The 9,068-nt window shown below is 31.5% G+C and overlaps 1 pseudogene; it reads left to right on the forward strand.

Moving 5' to 3' along the window:
- Positions 1–3: 3 nt before the first annotated feature.
- On the forward strand, positions 4–7,130 carry LOC132730721 (BUD13 homolog; annotated as a pseudogene).
- Positions 7,131–9,068: the final 1,938 nt, after the last annotated feature.

Raw genomic sequence — 9,068 nt, forward strand, 5'->3', positions numbered from 1 at the left:
GCTTCATTAGTTAGAAAGTCTTATTGCAATAATTATTCCTTGTATAATTACTGGTCCACAAGACAAAATGGCAGCCTCCAGCAAGGAAGAATATTTGAAAAAGTATTTATCTGTCAACGCAGAAGAAAAAAAGAAAAAGAGGAAGAAAAAACCTGGAGTTGCTCCGGCGAAAATAATTCGGTACTATTTAATATATAGATAACTGTTAACCAAATCACCAAAACACTGTCATTTCACATTTGTCACTTTTAATGTTGGTGATTTTGTATGGATAAACGTTTCAAACAGTCAAAGTGTCGTTTGTCTGTGACAGATAACAGCTGCTGTCAGCTATATGCTACAGTATAAAAGTTTTCATTAATTATTGAAGAAAATTTTATAGTGATCCGTTAGGTTAGTTGGTCAAAATGTGGAAAAGTAGATCTATTTCTAATCCTATAACATAAGACGTTTCCGTTTGTACTACATACACTCCAACGTCTTATCGACTTCTTCATAAGTTCCTTTAGCAAAACCCGCCCACATGTATACAGGTAAAATGGTCAAATGTATATAGCGGTGAAAGTGGTAATATGAAATTAGGTAAAGCCTATGAACGGGGAAGTCGTTAAAAAAATTCCTTTCATTCTTTCCGTTTTAAAGGTGTCATTCGGTATCCACATACTGCCAGTTTTCAATCACAACCACTTTTCAATCATCCCTAGAAATTTTTTATTTTTGACTTTATTTGTCATGTAACCAAACTGTAAGCACATCTTGTATTCACCTTGACTAAATTTATCAGCAGCAATGTCAATTATGGCGATAAAAAAGAAAATGCTAGCATTTTAGTTCAAAATATGTAAAATGTGTGTTTTCCACTAATCCTTTATTTACCCAGTTACAAATCGCAACAATTTTCTAAAAATAATTGATTTACAGACTCAGTTTTTTGTCAGTCTGCAGAAATGGATATTAAGTTGGACAACTGTTTCAATATCATGAAGTCATAATGTATACTGCACTTCAAAAGCTGTAATTTTAATATGTACATATTTTACCATACAGTTCTTAATTGGAAGGTAATACATCAGTAAAGTAACAGTCACTTAACTAAGGTAAAACATTCTCTGTGATAACTTTTCAGTAAGCAGTCACTAGAATGGGGTCATATAGACCCTAAGATCCTAAAAATTTCACAAGAACGTGCTTTTTCTGTTATGCAAATTGAAATGTACATCCATACCCCAATTGTGACAGCTTTACCACTGCAAATAGATATCTAGATTGAAAAATGGCATTTTAATTAGGTTAAAATTGTTTATTATCATTTATATGAAGTTGAGTTTGTCAAAATTTCTCAAAAAAACAGAACTAATTATATTTTAACATTGTATGACAATTTTTATGTGGTACAGTTTATATTTTGTTAACTGATTGAAAAGTGGTTGTGAAATTTTGAAGAACTGGAAAATGGGTCAGTAATGATTTGTCCTCGATTCATAGTAATAGTTCAAGTAAAATTTTAAAAAGTTGGTGCATTTATTAGCTGAAATGATAATATTCGCAGAATTGAAAGAGAATTTTTTTATATAATTTCACTGTCAGTTATTGTTGAAAAATCTGTTAGCTGATCGGAAAGAGGCAGGACGGGGATATTACATGCACCGCTTCCGTTTTCACTCGGAAGACACGACGATTATTATTGATCCGAAAAGTTGAGATTTGCTCCGTTATCGGAATACTCCGCCTATTATCATTGAGTTACATTGTAAATGGCGGCGCCCGACTAGAACTGACACTGAAAATTTCATTGATACTATATTTTTTTAATTGTTTTTATTTGATTTTCTTTTAAATATACACGTGTAGTCTAATATAATAATAAGTCTATAGCCGAGCAAGCCATAGCCCGGACCCGCTTTGCGGGCCCTGTCTTTGACTTCCCCGTATAAATTGTATTGCATTGGATTTATTTACATTCAAAGTGAGTCATTTATTTTTTTGCTGCACATTGATGCAAAAATGTTTAAATTTACTGTCTGCATATCTTTTGACTCAAAATATTGTTTTTGTAGAAAATTACGACGGTTTATATAGCGCTTCAAAATCGCTGCATGTTTTGCTAAAGAAGAAGTCGATAAGACGTTGGAGTGTATGTAGTACTAACGGAAACATCATATGTTATAGGACTAATCTATTTCCAAAGATTTGGCAATTTACAAAAAAATCACTATATTTAGTATATATTTTTGTCAACACCTTGTTGGATTTATCGGATGGTGTATTGTTTTTATTTGATTTCTTTTTAAATATACACCTGTAGTCTATAGCTGGGCAAGCCAAATTCTAGGACCGCAGAGCATATGAATTCCCCATATAACTTAGGTCAAGGCTGCCTAGGTCACTGCTACTGACAAAAGAACTATTAATGTAGCATTGATTTTCATGCTAAACAGCCCAAGTAATATTGGTTTGCTCTTATTATTTAAGAGCCAGTAATTAAGCCAAAAATAAGTGTTTATCTGATATATATGTGAACATGTGCATGAACCTCGTAACTTATGAAATTGAATAAGTTGAAAGTCACTAAGGCTTTAGAGAATTTTCTTCATTTCTTTCCTTCATAAATATATGAATATAGCTTTATAATTCAAGAAATAGAGCAAATTCAATATCATGGTTCATACAATTTAGCAATGTTTTATTTTTAACTTCTTAGATCAAGAATTGTTGATGATGATGTTGACTTCAGCAGCTTATTGCCAGAGAATTTAGCTAACACATTGGAAGAGGATGTTGGTGATAATGATCCTCAAGTTGCTGATTTTTGTAGATGAGAGACCAGAGATTGTGAAACAGTTAGAGGCATACAGAAAATCAGGAGCATGGAAAGTTCTTGGCAAAGGTTTCAAAGTCTTGATTTTTTAAAATGCTTGATAGAGATACAGACATGTATGATTTATGTGACCAAAGCTTGTAAAGGTTTAGAGAGGTCAAGTTTAAGTTGCACCACCTTTAATTCAGAACAAAAATCCTTTTAGATTTAATCATAACAGATGTCATTTTAACATGAAATAGGTTGAAAGGCAAGTATTAATCTCGGTCTTTGTCAACATCTAAAGGTGAAAAGTAAAATTTATACTTTGGTGTGTAGCATAAAGAATAAATCAGCATGTCACTGCAATTGTTGCCGATGAAAAATACTCTGTTACATGTTAATCAAAACCTTGAATTTTGTGAAATTGGAGAAATTTCCAAGAATATGTATTTTGAAATATGTAAGTTTTTTTTTATTGTTGATTTTCAGATGAAGAAAATAGACATGATTCAGATTCTGACCAATCCCCAAGAAGAAGACAAAGGCATGATTCAGATTCTGACCAATCACCAAGAAGAAGACAAAGGCATGGTTCAGATTCTGATCAATCAATACCAAGAAAAAAGACATGATTCAGATTCTGACCAATCACCACCAAGGAAACATAAAAAAAACTCTAGTATAAGTATTGAAAGAAAGAGAAAAACAGGTGAAAATACGAGCAATAAATCAAAGTCAAAGAGTGATAGTGACCAATCACCTAGAAGGCAAAGGCACGATTCTGACAGTGATCAATCGCCTCCAAAGAAGCGGAGGCATGATTCTGAAAGTGACCAATCACCTCCAAGGAGGCGGAAACATGATTCTGATAGTGACCAATCACTCCTAGAAGAAGGAGGAATGATTCTGATAGTGACCAATCACCTCCTAGGAGGAGGAGACATGATTCTGATAGTGACCAATCACCTCCTAGAAGTAGGAGGAATGATTCTGATAGTGACCAATCACCTCCTAGAAGAAAGAAAACTGGTAACAGGATCTGATCAGTCTGTACAAACGACGATCAGCATCAAAATAAAAATGGAAATGGTAATGAAAGTGCAATAAAGTCAAAGACTGATAAAACCCTGTCTGGAAAAAGGGCAGGTTTATCCTCTGCCCAGGAAATGAGAAGAGAAGCAGAAGAGTTAAAAAAAGAAGGAAGATGCCAAAATTTAAACAGGTTTGTACTGGTTTTGTGTTACAGGCAAGCTGAAGAAAGAAGAGTACTCAATGTTATGTAATTAGAGGTCTTTTGTCTCATATTTTCCTATCATCTTTAATCTAATTATGTATATTGTTAAGCAGTATAAGTGATTATTATAATGATAAATAAAACTTTGTACATTGCACAAGAAAGGAAGAAAATCTTAATTTGAATTTAAATACATGCAACATTTTGCTGACATCCATATATATGTAAACAGCATAACAACTTACATGTATCTTGTGTTCACACCAATTGTTTTTTGTACTGTTTATTATTGTGTCAAGTAAGGCTCCCACGTTTACAATTTTTAGCTCGACTATTCGATAAGAATAAGTAGAGCTATTGTAGTCACCCGAGCGTTGGCATCTGCGTCCGCGTCAGCGTAACCACTTATGTTAAAGTTTTTGTAATACCTCAAATATTTTCAAAGTCCATTGACATATGGCTTTGAAACTTTGCACACTTGTTCACCATCATGACCCCAACCTGTAGACAGGAGGAGGTAACTCTATCAAGCATTTTGACAGAATTATGCCCCTTTTTTGACTTAGAATTTACGTTAAAGTTTTTGTAATACCTCAAATATTTTCAAAGTTCATTGACATAAGGGTTTGAAACATGTTGAAATTTTATACTCTTCTTTGAGAGCATAATAGGACTCTCTCCAAGGCCTATAACTGTTATATGGATTTAAGAAAAAATTTGCCTTTTTCTTTACTGAGAAAATTTTACCTTTTAATCAAGGCTTTTTTTTACTATCAAGCACTAAGAATAGTCGAGCGTTGCTGTCCTACTGACAGCTCTTGTTTGTAAACGTTTACACGATTGTTCAGAACCGAAACGATGCCGTTTAAATGGTGGTACTTCTATGTACTATTTCAAGTCGCCAATTGCTGAATTACTTTCTATTTTAATACATGTTATTGTATAAATAAATAATGTTTAAGGCTCATCACAATTGAGTAGGCACATATTTTCTTCATTATATCCCCATTTCGCTCTAAGGAAAATCAACTTTCCAAAAAATGTATTATGTCACAAGCGATTATTGCATGGTAATGCTGTGTGAAGGGTTGTAAACACCCATTTTCCGTTTCTTTTCTTTGGAATAAATTAATTAGAACTGATAGAATTCATGATTACAGGCAATGATTAAGATATTTTGTAAGACAATATGGTCATTTCGATTAAACAGTAAAAAATATCGTAAACGTTTATGAATGAAAATCGAAACGAATCCGTTTAAACGTGTAACCATGGGTACCTTAGTGTCAAGGACTGGTGGCCTGTATCATGAAATAGTTGAGTTGAAACTTAGAGAAATTCACCTATTAAAAATAGATATGCCGGCTACACTTTAACTGGTGTATAGGATTGGAATTAAAACCAAGCTAGATTTTAACAGTATTTGGTTCTAGAACAGATATAAGTAACTGTGCAATTTGTTTTCTTTTTTTATGAATATAGATATCAGATGACAGATTAGGGAAAGGTGCCGCTACAGTATTTAGAGATAAATCAGGAAGGAAAAGAAATCTAGCTGAGGAACGCCTTAAGGAATCTGAAGAAGCAGAGAAGAAAGCAAAAGAAGATGAAAAATTTCAGAGTTGGGGGAAAGGGTAAGACAGAATTATAATGAAGAAAATAATAATAAAGCATAATAAACGTCCCTTATTATAACTCTTTAATTTCTTGACATTGTATGCCAAAGTTTATTTTTTAGTTTGTCAGTAAAACAGGTTATTGGTACGTTTATTGGTACTTCTGGGGTGTTCACTTATTCCTAAAATAATGCACAGAAAGGACAACAGAGATCTTCTTTCATTTGAAATCAATCCCTAATACTGGTGTGAAATTCAGCGGAAAAAAACAATATACAAACCCTGATTCTTATAATCATCAGCATCATCAAAGTCATGTCATATTTTTTATATCTATAATGTATGTCATTATATGCATTTTCACAGCTAATTTCTGCAGAATGGTTATAGATAATATAAAATATATAATGATTTTCCAATGAAAATTGATGTTGCACTTAAGTCATGCAGTATTATAAATATACATAATATGAAAAATATCATCATATGATATTTTTTATGCAGTGTTTGTTAATAATAATTTTTATAATACTGCATGAAATTTTTTTATTATATTTATAACTTATAAATATAATAAAAAAATTTCATGCAGTATTATAAAAATGATGAAATTTTTGTTTACAGATTAAAGCAGATAGAGAATCAGGCGAAACAAGTTGAGGAGGCATTACATGAAGCAAATAAACCTTTAGCACGTTATAAAGACGATGATGATCTAGATGAAATGTTACGTAACATGGATAGGGCTGAGGACCCTATGCTGGCTTTTATAACAAAGAAAAAGAGCAAAAATGCTGGACCTGCAAAAAAAGGTATGAAAGAAGTTTAAGAATTTGCATAATATCTTAAGTTTGCCTGTAATCTACATTTACATTTCTTTCTTTAGTCATGTGATAAACATCAAAAAACATGAAATACCTTTCTCTGACTTAATGGAGATAATTAAATACAGTCATCTTGTTGGTTGATTGTTTTACCTTGGTGCCATGTTATTATGCCTAAATTATGCAGAGTTACTACTGTAATGTCTTCGTAGATCAGTAAAGTTTAAAAGTCAACATATATAAAGTTAACATTTTTACTTCAAAAATTCAAAGCAAACTAAAAATAAAAAGCATTGGGTATGAAAATATCAAAAGTAAAGTCATTTTGCAATATTAGTTTTGCTACATGCAATGTTCTTTTGATGCATATTTTATAGTTTCTTGATGTGTATTTTATAGTTTTTAATAGAATGACATACAGTGCTGGGATAAACGTAAAATTTAAAATTAATTTTCAGAGAAACCACAATACAAAGGTCGAAGCTCCACCACCAAACAGATTTGGCATAATGCCAGGTTATCGATGGGATGGTGTAGATCGTTCTAATGGGTTCGAAAAACAAGTTTACGCAAAACAAGCTGAGAAGAAGGCTGTCTCTGAACAAGCATATAAATGGAGTGTTGAGGATATGTGAAATTGTCTGTACTTCATAGGAACATCAATGTTTTATTCCTAGGTTGATATTAATTCTGTTAAATTTAATCATGCATAAGAAATTGTGAAAGCAGAAATTTTCAAAGGAAAGAGAAGGCAGAGTAAAGGAGTTTTGAAATTACAAACAATAAAAAAACAAAACTGTTTCACTTTATAATGAATATTAAAATGATTTTATCTTTTGCTTTCTTAACAGGAATTGAAGGTGCAGCATGTTGTCTTTCAATAAAATTTTTTGTAAAATTTTGTTCTTTAAAATGTTGTGTTTTTGTTTATCAGTTGCACTAAGATATAATAGAGGATATTTAAGTTTTTTCTTTTATTTAACAGGATTTATTTTCATTGAGTGGTATAAGATAAATATTTAACAAGTGGCAATAGTCATCAGTGAAATATGATTTAAAATTTTTCATACCACAAGATGAAAATTAATCCAGTATTTGTAGAAAAAAACTTTTCTGACTTTTTTATTCAGGATGGTAATGTTATTAGATCAAAACATGGAAAATAATGTCACATATTTGACACCATTTTATTTGCTCCACTATTTTTCATTCTTAGCTTTTGGCATGACCCTCTCAATGGGAAAAGGTTAACACTATTGTTTAAAAGTTACTTAGTACTGATTGGTTTCCAGTAATTTGTGTCTGTAATCTACACAATCGCAGTTTTAATAAATTCTGTGTATATAAAAGGTCCATTTACACAATTAAGTTCTATCAAAGTTACATGTATTCACTTTAAAACTTGATATACTTGAGTGCATTATTGCAACTTCATGGTTAGGTTTTGTTCATTTCTTTTGTTGAATATCTTACTCAATTTTCCGCAATGCCTCATTTAGGGCCTAAACAATATAGTTATGAACTTGCTAAGTATTTTCTAGCATCTTAAAAATGCATTGCAGGTCAGACAAGAAAAACTTTAGCTTTCATAAGACAGTATATTCATTTATCCAGTTTTATTGTTGATCTAAAAAGTGTATGCCAACCAATAGAATAATATGAAGAAAAAAGAACATTTCCATATTTTTTGTATAGCCCTACATATATATAAATGCAAACTTATTTAAAGGGCCATTATGCCCAAGTAATGCTTTTATTTTCCAAAACTTTATTTTTGATGTTCCTGTGATAACTTCAAAATAAATTCTCATAGGGCCAATTACCTGAACCCCTTTACGTCTGTTGCTTTTTTTTTGGGCAATTAGTCCAGTTGTAGTTTTGGTTTTTTTTTATTATTTATATGGTAGTAAAAATACTACTTTGTTTTACATGTTGGTACTTTCATAACAAGTAATATCACATTTCAGCACTACTTTCTTTTTGGTTTTAAGCATGTATCATTATTTCGATGTTATAAAGTAAATGTGTGCCCTTTCTAAAGAAGGAAAAATTTATTCGTATCTGAGGCAGCATGTGCCTTTACGGGCTTAAAAAATGCAGGCTTTTAGATTAGGGTTAGAAGGTTGGGGGTGGGGGGTCATGCTTTTGTCTGTATGTAATTATTTAGTTACATTATGCCAGAATTAATAATTTTTTCTTTCTTTATAAAATTAGAACATCAAGTTTAATAACATTTATGGTTCAAGAGCATGTTACATGCTAAATAAAGCAGTGCTGAATGTGAAAATATTTGTCATATAATTAAGTAGCAATATGTAAATAGATGTAAACAAAGTAGTGTTTTGATTTTCTTACAAAATACTTAATCACTATAACTGTACAAAGAGCCAAAAGGCAACAGAAGCAAAAGTTGGTTCTGGTAATTTGTCAATAAGTTACTTTTTGAAAACTATTACCAAAATTAAAAAGCTTTTGAGAATAATAGTAACAGCATTTCTGGGGCCATAATTGGTCTTTATGTACAATATGACATAGTCACCAAACAGAAAGTGTTGTTAAAGACTAAAATCATTGGCTTAATCATTTTTTTTTCT

This window comes from Ruditapes philippinarum, unplaced genomic scaffold (assembly GCF_026571515.1).
Source record: "Ruditapes philippinarum isolate M1 unplaced genomic scaffold, ASM2657151v2 ctg6125_1_1_1_1, whole genome shotgun sequence".
Classification (NCBI taxonomy): Eukaryota; Metazoa; Mollusca; class Bivalvia; order Venerida; family Veneridae; genus Ruditapes; species Ruditapes philippinarum.